The following is a 16955-nucleotide window of genomic DNA, read 5'->3' as shown; positions in this document are numbered from 1 at the left end:
ATGTCCTTCAATAGAATCCAAATATTCCCATTACCTTGGACATCCTCATGCTTAGCTTTCTCTCTGGGATTTCCAAATGTAGCTTCACTCTCTCCTGACGTAGCACAAAAAAAAATTAACCAACGTCATTTAGATCTGGTCTCCTTTAATTTTAGGGTGGATGAAGGAAAATGTGACCTCTTTATTTTAGCCTGTTTCCTGGTTTTAGAGTTGGTTGTGACTGTATGATTTGTATGTATATATGTACAGTCAAGTATATTGTATGACTGTGAATATTGGTGGCACTATCCTCATAATTCTTAATGCTGCTGATTGCTTTTGTGGAAGTTTAGAATTCCATGTTCATTTAATGGAGGCTAAATTTGCACATATCAGATATTCCAGATTCTGCAAATTCAGGCAGGTATCACTTGAGAAAGCTTTATCTTGACTAGTGGAATGTTAAGTACTGAAAAGTAAATATGGAGTATGTAGAAGCTGTCAATTGCTAGTGCTTTAGTATAAGGATGATACTAGTCTAGTTTTTCTCCTGTACTCCTAAGAGTCTTAGATGAAACAGAACACGTATCCAGCTGCAGAGGGATTTTTAATTCCAGATGAAGGTTGATTTTCTTTTCTTAAGATAACAGACAATAAAGTTTCACCATCTCTTTTGGAGCATTTATTTCATTGCCTATTGGCAAGCTTGTAATTTTAGTTCTTGCTTTTTGTGTCTTTCTTCAACCTCTGTACAATCAATCATCTTGTTATAGAGATGATAACATTTTACCTGCTCACAGTTTTGTAGCACTATTCAGGTTTTATTGCAAGTGCGATAAATACTCAATATACTTATTTGCCTACAATGATCTTGGGGCATGCAGATTTAAACCAGACACTTGTGAGTTAATCGCATTAGGTTTAAGAATGATGATTTGGAAATTGTTGCATATTTATTAGGGGTTAGGAGGTTTTAATGGGTTCTTTAAAAAACCCTACAAAGCTAAACAAGCAAAACTTCTTTTCACCCAGATCTTAAGAAAAGTATCTTGCGTTATGCATGGATGTTCTTGAACCAGGCAGCTGCATGTGAGGTGCAGTGCAGATGTAGTTTCAGGCTTCATCATAGACTAAAACACAACGACCTTCCCAGAACCCTTCTGTTCACTCAGGAGTTAGCTGGTACAGCCTGAAATTTGTTTCTGCTCTTGCTTGGGTGTGCAGAGAGCTTCAGTCTGCTTTCCTAACTTCAACGTAAGGGCACTTCTCTTGAATTGTTTAGGATGTGTGATACTGAAATGCGACTCCTGCAGAGCCTTCATGCAGTGGGCATGAGTCCATCCTCTGGGGAAAGCTTTCTTGCAGCTTGCTGATTTTGGCTCTCATAGTATGTTAGGCCTGATGGTAGCTGCTGTTAGGAGGGCACACTGGCTATTACAAAGGACCTTCAGAAGCTCAACTCTGCATACTCTGGGTATCATGTCTCCAACTCGCAGCTTTAAGGACATAAAATATTTATGCTGTTTTCTTCACTGAGCAGCAACATAGCTGATGTAGAGGTTTCAACTGGCTAAATATTTAGCAGAGCCTCAGCCTGCTTTCATGTTTCAAAAAGCTCCAATAAATTTCAGATTTTGGATTAGAAAACAACTGTTTAGATGATTAGCCAATAACTAACAATATGGAATGATTTATGCAGATGTAGTTGCAACACTTCTGCTGAAATACTCTAAAATGTGACCTGGCCACCAAAGAAAGTCTTTAATCAATTCACAAATCACGTGGTTTAACGTGGTGGTTAAATCCTTATCTGAGCACTTGGGAGCTGAGAGCCCTGCATCTGCTGCAGGCTGAGGGCTGTTCTGAGAGCAATCCTGTAAGGGGTACTAAGTATTTATTTTAAGATATATTTTAATAATGTAAGCATGCAGTCTATGGTATTTCACGTTGATCTTCTCCAACTGGGGACGTTCAGAGAGGGAAAGCAGTGACTGCTTCACAGAAGAAAGGGATTTCCATGGATTGATGGCATCTTCTCACAACATCCTGCTGTCGCCATTTCCCTTCCGTGTTTGTAGTCCCCAGCAGTACCATGCTTGCAGGTATAATGAGAACAGAGCACCAATGTCAACTTTTCAGTTGTTAAAAATTTGTAATTTCATCCCCAAAAGGTGTTTTCTTATGAGAAATGAGAAAGGAAGCACTTCCGCCCCCACCTCCGGAAGCTGAATACTTTAGCTATGAAGGCATTCCTTGCTAGAATAGTTTTAATTAAAACTGACTTGGTGCTTGTGAAAGCTGCTGGGATTATGGTACTAGAGGAAAATGACTAGTTTTGCTGAGTAATAAAGTTAGGTGAGAAGGTAGCTGTGGTTGCTGTTCTTTAACTCAGTTCCAAACACAAACCCCAAATTAAAGGTACAGTATGTTTTACTGGTAATTGAAAGAAGATAGATTGTTGTGAGTTTATCAATCTATAGAAACAGCCAGTTTGCTTTCTGTCAAATATATCCTGAGGTGAATTAATAGCCACCTTTCAGAAAATGGTTGGAAAAATGTAAGCTATGCTTCAGGAGTTATTATTTCAGTTTTCTGTGGTGGCAGTTTAACTGTAAATCAGTGGGCAAAAGTGCATGCAGGCATCTGAAGACATGGCTTATTTTGTATAGGGGAAAGGTACATTGTGTTCTACAATTTGAATATATCTATCTTTCTATATGTACAGCATAAATATTACAGCTAGAGTGGTTGAAAATTTTTGAATACAAAATGTAGGCAAGGAATTTTTTATTGGCTTTTCACCAATTTTCTGTAAGATAGAAATATTCTGTGTCTGCCAGTTCATTTTAATGAGGTTTTGCTGCAATTGCAAGTGAAATCTCCCTGTATCACCAAAATCTGATTTATGTATGACAGTGGAGTATGTGAGTTGCAGGTCAGACAGTAAATATTCTACCTGCAGCTAGGATGGTATTGTGTTTGTGGCATTCTCTCTTTATCCCCACACTACATTTTCTGAGCATTTCTTTTACTTTCTGATGTTAATGTAGATTTTCAGAGTAACTTTTAGTTAAAAATCTTTCAGCTTCAGTTTCCCAGGTTTTAAATCTAGAGAATGTTTCCATATGTTAGAGGGTGTCAGGACTGTGAAGTTCATATTTGTCAGTGTTACAAGAGAAATAAGTGACAGTGAGGAAAATTCTAGAGTTATTGAGAGCGTGCTGTGGAAACACTAACAGGATAAAAAGCAATGATGGCAGTTGCTATTGTCATTTAAATTTTATTTTAACAATGAAGTTTAAAATTAAAAAAACTGGAATGCAAAAAGAAAAAGCATAATTTGTATACATCATATGGTGGCTATTTGATGTTCCTGTGAATGCTTACAGAATTTGGATTGTTTCCTGATACCACTGGGAAGGCCTAAATAGGAAAACAGTTCATGATGGCAGTGGCTATAAATAAGATTTATTTCTGATCGTATTGTAATCAGAAAATAACAACATATTAAAATGTCAAAGCTGGATACTGGAGTGGCAAATTTTCCTTAAACATTAAAGAAAAGGTTCTAATACTATGAGATACATTTGAGTTTGTACTGTGCAGATCATAACCTGTTTCATAATTTAGTTTGCTATTGGAAGGTTGTTATGCTTTTAGGCAGCAGCTGTACCTAAACACATTGTGCCTCCAAGTTTAAAGGAAAATTGAGGGTTTATGGGGGAGAGAAACAAGAAACAACAAACCAAACCTCATTACAGCTACCATTAAGGTTCCCTTCCTCCCTGCCCCTCCCCATCCCCCCCCGCCAGGTTAGAATGCTATGTGTGATTTCTCTTGTAAGTGATTTGTATCTCTTACTGTTTTATCAGAAGCAGTCATTCTGCTGATGAAGCTATTCAGAGCTCCAGTGAAGGCAACTCTGAGATTTTCAGGTTTGCCAAGGGATTTGAAGCCAGCACTCGGTGCTAGCCACCTCCCCAGCCCCAGTCAGATTTATTACCTGTTCTTAAATGCTCTTATTCACTCTCTCTTGATCCCAGAGTACTGACCTAGTTAAAGTCTTGATCCTCAATGCTTCAGTTATTCTGTATGGCTTGTCTAGTTTGTCCTGTATGGATGACAGCTGACAAGTATACTTATCGGGATCAACCTGCATTCACAATTCCAGTGATAAGATACTACTGCTCAGCAAAGCTTTATCAGTGCTGGGTCATACCTCTGGAAAGCTTAACCTCTTGACATCAGATTGACTCCACAGTTAAGTGAATGTTGCAGTGCCCATCTTTTTTGCAAAAGCTTATCCTAGTAACAATTCAAAAAAACAACAGGATGTATTTTGTCCACATCAGGGAAGACTCTGCCTGTCTACTGGTAGAAGTTGCTAGAGAATAAATACCTCTGTTCTGAAGGTAGAAGATGTAGAGAAAGGAAGGCATGGAAGAGAGATTACAGGGAGTAGGGAAGGGATCAGTTTATAAATGCGATGATTAATCCCAGTTTAAATTACTAGAGAATACAGTGGGTTTGCATTCTCATTAAGTTTTGCTGAGTATTTCTACTGCAAGTTGTCATTGAGCTCATATATTCTGAATCTGTCTTCAGACAACAAACTATGGTCACAGTATTCTATGTATCTTCTTTTGCCTCAAGGCTGTTTATTTGAGAAACATCATGTACGGAATGATAATGCTAGCATTCCTGTCTTCCAGACAATCAAATCTTCTCAGTCATGCATGAGCCAACTTTGGTTCTTTTTAATTTACAGTACTTAGAAACAATTCAAGTGTCTGTTGATGACTCAGTCTCATCCTTGAATATGCGGAAATTCTCAGTAGCTGAAATCATTATTGTTGGGGAAACTTGAGGATTTCTCTCTCAGTAGCATTCACGTCCTTGCTAGGGATAACTTCAGAAGAATTTGTAAGACTTTGGTGTCTTATGCCTCTTCTTTTAGTTATAAACTTCTAAAATTAAACACATGCAAATTTCCAGGGACAATTACTTTATACTGTATAAAGTTACTAAATTAAGCTTTGCTTTGCCCAATAGTCTTGATTTTCAAATAGTTTCTGAAAGCTAGACTTGCAAATAAGCAGACATTTTAAAAGTAGTTACAATATTATATTTTTCAACAGTTCTATGTACTCTCAAGCCTATAGAGCCATTGCCTATGTTTTATACTGTAAAAAAAAATAAATGCACTGAAGCGCTGTATTTTTTGTAAACAAATTAAAATAGTAATTTCCTTCATTTGAGTCAACCAAAAGTAGTAATCATTTTGATGCAACTCCAACTGCTTAATAAACTTATGCATTGAAACATCAAACATTTTAAGGGAGTTTTTAGAACTGAAGAGGAAAACACTGTGGATAGTAAGAGATTTAAAATTGCTGTATTATGCAAAGTTTTTGAAATGCATTAAGCACACTTAAGCTTTCCAGCAAAAGCAATGATAATGAGGAAAGAATCCTCAGGTAAGATACTTAAGCACCATCAGCAAGCCCGGGCTTACAACTGTAGCAGTTCTTACTCCTGGGTTGTTATTTTCACTTTTGTGGCCCAAACTGACTATTTTTCTATTCACTGCCTAGAAGATTTTTTTTTTCCTATGCCTTATTGTAGCGCATGTATGTGTAAAAGTCATTTTTGAGACTTAAGAAGAAATAAGTAGTGGTAGTGCTACTTTCCTTCAAGATTTTATCTAGTAATTTCATAGAAACTGCCTAACCAAGGAATGGTGTGGAACTCTGGGAATAGGGCACAAGGCTCCCACATCTACAAATATATTTGTAGGGATTGCTCACATTGCTCTTGATTCAATGATATATAGACAGCCTCTCTGTTGGAATAGCCACAAACATGTTCTTATCAAGGGCTTAAAAAAAACCCCTCGTGCAAATGTATAGTGTAACTGTGTAACTGAGACTGAAACTGATGACAGCTTTTTGGTGTAAAAACTTATTAAGCTTCTGTTTCTCAGAACAAAACAGAAATCTGAAGTCAAAAGCCAGTTCATTTATTTTCCTTAACTTCTGTCAGGTTTTTTAGTGTTTTAGCAGAGGCAGGACCAGGTGCTGGTTTAAAACCCTTTAAAGTTTTTTCCTTGTCTCTGTGATGATAAAACAGTAGAAATACTGAGTGCCTGTCACATATCAAGCAATTAAGATACCAAATTGCCCATGAGATTTTTGTAACAGGAAATTTTAGTACCTCAGCAGTTGTAATACGTAGATACCATAATCTGTGCTCTCTTACCTGCTATAAAATGAAAGGTAGGGCCCAGCATTTGAATATGTTCCAGGCCAGGTATAAACCAAGTTTTAAAGTTCAAATTTGCATATTGTTTTACATACTTTTTTGAGGTAGGTGATCAGGAGGCACAGAAACTAGAATTTAAAGAGTGTCAGAAGCTTTTCTCCATGTGACTTTGTACCTGTTCCCATGATAATTGTCAATAAATCAGTGCTGGGGTGTTCACTTAATATGTCATAGTTTTGTTGTGTGTTTCACTGTGAAGACGTAAAGAGAAAAAGCTGTAAAAGTGATCTTATTCAAAACCTAAGGGTTTTAAATGGAAAATGGAAGTGGGCAGGTGTACCAGAGCCAGTATGGAAGACCAGGTGAGCAGGTTTGCGAAGCATTGCATACCTTGGATCAAAGAAAAGGAACCCATAGTTAACCAGAGAAGAGCAAGCAGAAGGACAAAGGAGCTATTCCGTGGCTAGTTCTGATTCCCTGCAGCCAAAAGATCAAGTGATATTGGACACTGTTACAGAATGTACACATCAGATAGAAATTTGTCATATCTTGAAGTTTCCAGGTTTTGTCATTTTCTCCCTGTTCCTAAAAGACACATCATTATGAATACAAATACATTTTCTTCTTCCTAAAATACACTAGCATGCTTTCTTAGTAAAACTGAGGTGTAATATTTGACTGCAGTTTTGGATAACCACCTCCCTTTGCTTGAGAGACTATGCAATGATATATGATGATGTATCCTGTATATTGTTATCCTACCCTATTGTATCATGAAAATACATTACTTTTGTGACTCCAGAGCCCTGGAGTAGCTGGAAAGAGAAGCGCATCAAGTAAAATGAGCCCTAGTTTGGTGTGTATATTGGAGGGATGGGAAAGGAATACTTGAGAACATGGGATGTAAACCAAGAAACGCCAATTTAAAATCAAATTATTAACGTAAAACATTGATCCATAATATTTTCTTTAACAAGTAAACTGCAAGTCAGGGTTTTGGTCGGTGTCTACTAGAAGGACATGCTGTGTTGGGGGACAGGATGTTCCTCAAACATCCAGTCTACTATGTATAGGAAGACTGTATTTCCTTCATTCCGCTCTCCTATCCTCTTGTTTCTAGAGTTGATGGGTTTCAAATGCAATGGGTATGGGCTTAAAGCAGATGAGGGGTTTTGTATGACAGTTGAGGTGTGGAATCCTTTGCAAAAGGGTTCTGTGAATGCTGAAAGTTTGCGGGTTGTAGGGGAGATTTATGAGGTTGTGAAGAAACAAGTGTGCTTTTTAATAGTAATGAGTAAATATAATGGAAATGAGCTGCATAGAAAATAAGAAATCCTGTAAGTCATAGCAAGCCTAAAGTGACTCAGTGTTCATTCAAAAAAAAAGAAACAAATCTATAGTTAGCTTTATGTTGATTGAAACAAATAAAAATCTGTCTGGTTGCACAACTAAAAGTACATGGTCATTTAGGCAAAAGTGAGATACTGTAAATAACATGTAAACAACATAAATCTGAGCAGGTAGCACATGTCATATGGTTCAAAGTGATTGATTTCCCAAAACAATTGTATGGTATATCACTGGGGGTGGTGTACTTTAAGTAAAACATGAAACCATAATCAGGAGTTGGTTAAAACATATTTCTAGAATGTCCAAAAGCTGCATTCAAGAGAAATGGCAGTACTAGCTGCAATATTAACCTGTCTTTAAGATGTGAAAGGAAGTCTAAAGATATAACAAATAATAATAACATGACAAATACAAAGTGCTGCAGAACTGTAAGAAAAGCAAATTGATAGATGATTCTAAGACAACAGAGCTATAGACCATAAGAAAGGATGAAATAAGAATATTCAAGATTCTAACAAAAGGTATTGAGCCACTATGAGATGGATGTGATAGAACTACTGTAGATCAGGATTTTTCTACTTAAGGGAGAAAAAATAATGTATTCATGAAATGAATACCTTTTGATTTGGTTTAAGGAAGAACTACAAAGGATAATGAGCAGCTACTAAACCTGGATATCTTAATATCAGCTCAGACTTTTAAAACCAGCTTTAAAGCTTTCTGGATCATCAATTTTGATTTTCAGTAAGTCTTGCAACAGAAGAAATCTCATATGAGTGCAAGAAAGACAATTTTCTTCAAATAGTTTAAAAAAGGGTAAATGGGATGATGTAGCAATTTAAAATATTTTATTATCAGGTTATGATTAGGAAATGGACCCATTTTGTCAAACATCTGGGTAGCTGTCAGATCAAAGTGGTTGCTTTTTTTTTCTTTCAAGAATTGGAGTAAAACACGGTGTTTGAATTGTGGTTATGTTTCAGTAAAAATATCATTTTAGGCAACTACTTTATAGGATTTTATTTTCTTCATTTGAATACAAAATCACAGTATAGTATTTTGTGGAAACTTCAACCACATATCTGCTAAGTGGAAACTAGTTTCTTTCCCGGACTGGGACAAAACTGTAGAAATAGGTTTGGATGACATGATTCATATCTAAACTCCTCCTGAAATTCATAAAGGAGACTTGTGCTTTCCACTTAGTCTCATCTTTTTTCTTGAAAAGACAAGTACATTTAAAATGCTATATACGATCTCCTGGGCTTTCAGTGTTGCTATTCATCTGAGTCGCTCTCTAGTAACAGAAATCCCTGCTTGTTTGTGTCTGACTTTGTTTCTTGCTTCACCCCTTTCCATAATCTCTGTGAAAATATGTGTATTCTCTCTTTAAGAAAACCAAACCAAATTTACCCAAACAACAAACTAGAAAACACGAAACCACCACCGAAACCCCCAACCAACCAAGAAAAACCCCAAAACCCCAGCGCCCCCCCAAATCCAAACAAACAAACAAAAAACCCCAAACCAACAAAACCCAACAACCATCCCCCTCCCAAATCCCAAACCTAGCCCTTGGAGAATTTATTACTGCTCCAGAATTTATGGCTGCTTTAGATGTACCATTACAATTAATCTGCAAACAGTATTAATGCACATCATTTGTTCAGGGTGGGCCTTCCCCCTGTATCTTCCTTTTCTTCCATTAGTTAAAAAACAGTTTAGCTTCATTAGTTACCTGGAAAATTACTTAGAGAATCCCTTTGAGAACTTGGGAAAAATCACAGTATAATTCATATCTGCATCTTTAGATACCTAATACTTTCAAGATACAGCCTCACGTATGTCAAGCTGTAAACCTCAAAGCTGGCACACTTTGTAACACTTTGCTCAAGAATCCAATCTGTTGACAACTTGCAGTGGTCCAGGCATGCACATTGCATAGAAATGCAGCCCTGCTGAGCCCCTGTTGCAGGAATTTCACTTGACTTCTAGAGCTTGGTGGCTAGACATGAATGACACTTTGTTTAGCATCATAGATACTTTGCAGTCTCAGTAGGTAATGGAGAGAAAGGAGAAATGGCAATTTCTCTGGGAAGTGTGGAGAAGATGGGAACTACTGTGGAGAAAAAGAATAGGTTTTCATTGATGAATAATATGCCCATACTACAGTGATTTGAATTTATGTTATTACATTTTGAATAGTTGTACAACTTGTACTACAGCTGATCAACGATCTTTTTCATACTTCTCAAACTGTGTTTAAATTTAGAATACTGAAATAGCTGTACTTCTCTCTGCATATGATCCAAGCACAGTAGAAATCCAATACTGGTACAGGGAGGCAGTGAAAAGTCACATCCTATCACCTTTCATGAATATTAAATATGCAGTTTTGAAAACTATTTGCAGATCAAAACAGTTCCTTAAACTAAAACTAACTTAATAACGTAATAACTAACGTAATAATTTGCCTTATCAACCTCTAATTTCAACAGAAATGTTTGCTACCATTTTTTGACCTTTGATTAGCATCTCTTATTATGTAAATGGGAGAAGGCCCTGTAAAAAGCTGGCTCTGCTCTACATTTACGTAATGATTTACTTTCCTAAGATGGGCAGTTAAAGTTAAATAGTTCTACAATTTCATTTGTTATGGCTGCCTCTTTATTTAATTCAAAGGTAAGAGGAGTTGAATGTTTTATTCTTATAAAATTCTCTTTAAACATTACCTCTATTATTTTCAGGGAAATAAAACCTGCAGACTTTAAACATCCCTTCTAAAAACAAGGCTAGCAGGATTCTTATTATATACAACAGAAGAGAATGGTTAGAAGGCTCACAGTATCCACATTAATAGTTGCCGTGGTACGGGCAAAGATTAATTCTTTTTTAACTTAGTAAAACATTCTCGATGAATGAATGCCTGCAGCAGACATGTCACTAAAAGAAAAAGCTATATGAGCTTTCATTTTTGAAGAAAAAATATGAAATGCAATCTCTCTGAAATTTCTCAGGGAATTCTTTATAAAAGATGTTTTGTATGCAGAGAGTTTACATGCCAGAAATGCAAAATGGAGTACAAAATAAGCTAAATAATAGTGAACATCCTAAATGTAGAAAATAATATATAATGCATGATACTTTAAATCTCATTAAAAACAGAAGCATGTGTAACTTCCTAGCAACCAAACCTCCAGAGTCTCCCTGGAAAGATGTTCCTTCTCTAAGGGCTCCCTTGTATAAATGAAGCACATACGGAAAGTATATCAGTGTTCCCTGTGTGCAGAATATTTCAGTATTCTCAAAAGCCTCATATATGATTGTATAATTTCCTTATCTGATATAATCAACACAAAAACTCAACATTAAATTAATGTTCAAGATCTAATTTTCACCAACAAGAGCCATGACAACTGGACATAAAGCTGGTACTCCAGGCTTAATTTCCCTTTTGCTATACACCAGAAGCGGGGTCCCAATATGGCCTTAAGGAGCTCTGTGCTGATTGAGATGCCATCTCCTGGCTGAGCCATAAAAACAACTTGCAGACTTATTGTGGTTATTCAAGATGCTATAGTGACTGTTTCCTGGCCCAAATCCAACCCTGGTAATTATAGTTAGATTTTGTAATTTCTCTTTCCACTTCCATCTCAATAGGGTATTCTTCCTCGCTGCCTGTCCTAGACTGCTGTGTCGTGTTAATGTGGGCTGTTAAACAGCTCCTGTGTTTCTCACTGCAAGTGGCTGCATTTCAGTGGTAGGTAAATGACTATATTGTACAGTGCCTTGAGAATTTGCAGGATAAAGGACACTTACTGTTTTTATTTTACCACGTGCTGCGTAAGTTTTACTGGGGTCTTGCCTGGCAGGTATTTCTGTGTGACATACTTATGTGTTTCGAAGGCTAAGAACAACAGGGCAAGCCAAAGAAGAAACAACCACCATGATTCTTAAGATCCCAAGTGCTGAGACTTTTAAGACTCTCTATATAGATATCTGTAAATATTTTTTTTTAAATTGGATCTGCAATCCTAATCAATGGAATGTAAAACAAAATCTTGCATATAGATCCAATTTCTATGGTAAAAATAATGAATTTCTGTGCATGGCCTGCACCCATTTTACATAGTAGCTCGAAAAATGACATATTCAGAACAGGGGACAGTGACTTTCTTTTTTTCTTTTTCTTTTTTTTTTTTTTTTTTTATAAGGCAGACACTATTTATAAATGTGGTTGGTTTGTTTTCTGGTTTGTTTTGGTTTTTTTTTAAAGCCTTGAAGAAGCAAAATCTGAAAATGAACAGATAATAAATTTTATGATATATTTAAATTTTATGTAATAAACTCTGTATTCAATATCAGCAAAAACAGTCATGAATGCATTGCCAGTATGGGGCATTTCTGCTGAAGTGCTAATGGCTGTTCAAGTCATGATACAGAATCAGTGGAATGGAGAAAATTCTCACATTCATAAACACATGAGATTTTACTGGCATTTTGTTTGCTCCCTTAGCCATCACACAATGTTACTGCTACTGCATTGGACACTTCTGTTGACACCTTACCAGGCTCATGGGGCCTTTAAAAATGATATGAGGGCAATGAGACTATTAAGATTTTGTCAGAATGTGTTATTGTCTTTGCAGATAGTATAAAACTACGTATTCTGTGTGTGAAGATCCCTTTCTGAAGATAAATGACTCAGGTTTTCGTTACGATAGCAAAACAAACCTATATAACTAGAAGCTGACATTTAAATTGTCACATCCAGGTTCTTGTAATTATAAACTTGAAATTTTATCTGTTGTTGCAGATAGAAAGGAACAGTTTAGCTGACAAATGCTTTTTTTTCCTTAAGGCAATTAATTCACACTAACAACAAGTACGTGCCATCATTCTTCACTATGATATGAGTTAAAATGGCCAAACTAGAAGCTCGTAGAAGTCCAGCTTACGCTAGGGTGACGACTAACCTTTAGCATCGTGATCCATTCAGACCAGAGCATGATGTTCATTTTGTCTTTAAACCTTCTCGCTGCAAATAGCTATCCTTTAACAACATAGCCTTCAGCTGTTTTTGAATCAGAAACTACAATTGTCTCATTAGTATAGACAATGAATTTTTGTTCTGTCAGTTCCTATCCTTAGCCTGCATTTTGGCAGGTCTTTGTTGTAAGTGTATGTCTCGCATATTTATCTCACTCTTTCACTAAACGCACTTAAAATTTTGACTTGGCTTATGGATGTTTGCTCTCAGTGTTAGTGTAATGTCCATACATCTAATTGGTAAGTTATAATGCATTTTTTGGTAGCTTTAACCAGTCATTTAAAATAAATAAGATCATAATTATCAGTTTCCATTTCCCCATTTATTAAATAACAATGTTCACACTGAGCAGTTTGATTTTGTGTTACAATAAGGCAGTCTCTACATGATGACAGATGGTGTTTCATTTTGCAGACACTGTGCTAAAGTGCTGTGAGTTGTGATGTGTTTGATTTTATTAGAGATCAGATTTAACACATGCATGCTATATAACTGCAATAGCATTCCCATTTCTCATCTGTAGGAGAAAATGAAACTGTGATGAAATGTAATATACTCACCCTCAGGCAGAACTAGTGGGATTGGGAATTGCAACATAATAAATCTAATGGATATTGCACTACAGGACACTAGAAATTTACTGTTATTAAGTTCAGAGAAGGAACTTGGTTTTGTAAAACTCGCTTTTATTTCACTGGCATCAGTGCAATTTCACATTATTTAACCATTATATCCCAACAGTTTACTGCATTGAAAAACTAACCTAAGTGCAGAGGAACAGAGAAGTAGAAGAACTCAAAAGGAAAATACAAATTCTGAATAAGAAAATGCCTGAAATTATTAAATGCAAATTGCTGCCTGACAAAACAGTTATAGTTAATAATGTCTTCTAGTGATATGCATTTTTAAACTCCATTTATAATTTATAACAACAGACCATTAAATATAAATATTACATATCCATGCAAATTAAAATTCCAAATTTATTTAATCAAAACCCTTTTGTACTTGAACTCTGATGAAGTTTAATAGGTATCAAGATGATTATTATTGTTATTATGTGACCCTGGAATATGTCGTCCTTTAAATGGTTACGTTTGTACTGACAGTCAGAAGGCGTTCCGCTTGATCTCATCTAGCACATCTGTCAAAAAGGCTTTCCTAGGGCACACCATTTTATGTATACCTCATCTGTTTCAAGGAATCAGGGATGCTAATTAGAAGTGCATCGTGGTAATTACATCAAGAAAAAGGAAGATGTATTGTAGTTTAATCATAGGCTAAGAGGTTTGGCATGTTTAATAGTGTATTGAGTAAGTCCTTATCTCACAGTGCCAAGCACATGTCTGGACAGTCTGGGGTGGACCTGTCTGCACACAGAAAACTCGACATACCTTTCTAAAACATGAATACACAGGATATTCGATCTGTCTTTTATGTCCCAGTTGAAAAGTTACATTTTCAGAGGCCTTTATCCAGAGTGCAACTCAAGCATTTCATTTTCCAACATGACATTGGTGCTGTTAACTAGAAATGGTCGAAGTGAACTGAATGAAGGACATAATTTTTTTCATAACTTTTAACCATGAAGTTCTTATGAAATGCAGTTCTTGCACTGTATTTGAGATAGACCCCCTGCTTTTAAATTTCAGAATCTTGGAGCCTGTGTCCTGATTGAAATACCAATCCTTGTCCTAAAAGAGCTCAGTTGGAGGACTGCATTTAGCTCCCTGTCCCTTGAGAAGCAGCAGAATGCACCTACTGTGGAAAATAAAGCCAAAGCTTTCAATAATAGCTATTAATTTAGGATATCTATTGTTATATTAAGTAGTGTTTAGACCTTTTATGAAGTTCACCTTTTGTTTGTTAGTCTTAATATTCTTGCTATAAGCATGAGTTGTTGTGAAGTGAAGCTGCCAGTGACAACTGAATTTTTTGGGGCCTGATTGCTTAGACTTCTTAGTAGTTGGGAACATTGAGCAGCCCTTTTGTGGAAAAGGTAATAAATCACATCAGGTTTAAAATAAATATCACACAGCCAAGTAGAAAGAACTAAAATACTGGGAACTAGGAATGCTATAGGAGTGCTTGAGCTAACTAGGAAGGTGCAGTGCATGCCAAGGCAGCTGCTTCCCTCTTGGGACGCAAGATGATACTGCTTCACATGATGCTGGTGCTCTGTATGTTTACTTCTTACACAATATTGTCCTCATACAATTCTTTATGGCTCTTAGATGCTATGGTATTGAAGTTATTTTAATTTTGATAGGCTGATGTCTTTTATGGCTTGTTAGGCTTCTATGAATCTTTCACTTTCCATTATTCTTTTTAAGGAAAAATACTTAGCATAAAACAATTTCATAGTTTGACAATTAAAGATAAAAACTATTTTCAGATTTAGTACAATTTAACATTGTCACAAAATTGTCTGCCAAAGTACTCTGGAAAATATATATAAAAATATTTTCCTAAATATAAATTACACTGAAAAATACCTGAAACATTTCTACTATTTGCAAACAGTAAGTGCAGGTAATATTCCTAAAGGATCAGTCCGTAGGGTTTTGTTAATTTTATGTATCTGCTCTAAAAAGAAGTAAGGAAAGGAGTTTCGAAAGAGTTAGGTGTGTAAAAAGATTATTATTCCTTTTGGAATATTCTCTTAACCACTGCTTTACTTTTTTAACCATAGTATGGTAATCTCTCTGTCAGCACTGCTTTGGTTGCATGAGGGGAAACAATGACAGTAAATCACATATATATCTATGAATTAATCAATAGTCCTACAAAATGCTCATTTTTTTTCTGTCTGGTACACTCTGGACATAGTCCGTGACACTATCTGTTGAAAGAAGCTCAATTATAATGTTAAATTTTTTGTTTGACCAGCAGTTCAATACATTAAGTGCTGGCCCCAGAGCGCTGGCAGTTAAAATACGGCATTGTTAACTGCTACTGAAATGAAGATGATAGAAATTTGGGCAATGTCAAGAAAATTAAGCAGGACCACACCCAGATCTTAAAATCAGTTTGGTTTTCCATCCCCATATGTAACTGAAACTCTTGGTATATAAATTGATTTAAAGATGAAAGTTAAAATATATAGGAAAAACACTGTCTTCAGTTTCAAAATCAAATTGCAGCTCAAGTGACTTGTTTTTCTGAGCTTTTAGCTATTGCCAAGCAACTAGCAATGCAGCTCTCCCACTGTAAATCCCCAGGGTAGACAGGCAAACCTAGTAGAATTTACTATTTGTTCTGTGCCTCTTACTCACGAATATCAAGTCTGACTTGTACCTATTCCTCTTCTAGACAATGTTAAGTGGGGGTCTCAGTCTCAGGAGTGCTGGGGTATGAGCAATGATGTCGGTTTTATTTTGTTTTTTTGGTTTTCTGGTTATTTTGCTTGCTTGATTTCCTCTGTAGCAAGTCCACAATGCAGAAACCATCCTACCAGCTCCTCTTTTACCACTTTTATGTGATTCTGCTTGCAGCTAATTATGTATTGGTATTTTGGTGGCTAATGCAAAATTCGTGTTGTCATCGCAAGGTCACAAGTACTTAAAGAACTTTTCTTTAACACCATGTTGGCAACATCCCACAACTGAAAAGGTGGAAGTTTATGAAGCTTGATGAGTTTCATAGGGATCCATAGTGCCAGCCTCACTTCAAACTAGTGCATGATGGGAGAATTTAAGGACATAACCATGTTGTGGCACTATTATGTAATGTGTATATTGGTCTCGAGGTTTAAGAAAGAGATTTGCAAAGGCAATGCATCAGGAACATTTTTGAGTAGATACTGTAGGGGCCTGGATTGTAAGGTCTGAAATTTTGTGGGGTTTTTTTCGTGTACTTGCATTTCTAATATGAAAAGCAACTACAACAGTCAGTGATTTATTCCAGTTATGCCGGGTATTTAACTCCTTCCTCCCCACCCTCCCTTAGGTCTGGAGGAGCTAAGTGTGATAGGATTAATAAGATCTCCGGCTGGTAAACACAGGATATGGCTTAAAATGGCTTCTGATGTCACAGGGTGTCTTATTTCAAATATCAGAGTTAGTGTCATGTGTTACTCATAAAGTTACCTTCCAATTCTTTCTGTCATTGATTGGCTTTTGTGACCTGAAATAAATCATATCTCTGAAGATGCTATTTTAGATGCTCCATGTGTCACACTCTTTTTAGTTTCCTCAACAATGTTAGAGAAAGTGCATTGTTAAAAAAAAAAAGGGGGGGGGAGGTATTCAGTGGAACATCAGCTTTTGAGTCAAAGATCAATATATTATATCCTATGGTTATAGTTTTATCTTCA

This window comes from Strigops habroptila, chromosome Z, assembly GCF_004027225.2.
Source record: "Strigops habroptila isolate Jane chromosome Z, bStrHab1.2.pri, whole genome shotgun sequence".
In the NCBI taxonomy this organism is placed as follows: domain Eukaryota; kingdom Metazoa; phylum Chordata; class Aves; order Psittaciformes; family Psittacidae; genus Strigops; species Strigops habroptila.
Note: the sequence above shows the minus strand (reverse complement) of the source record.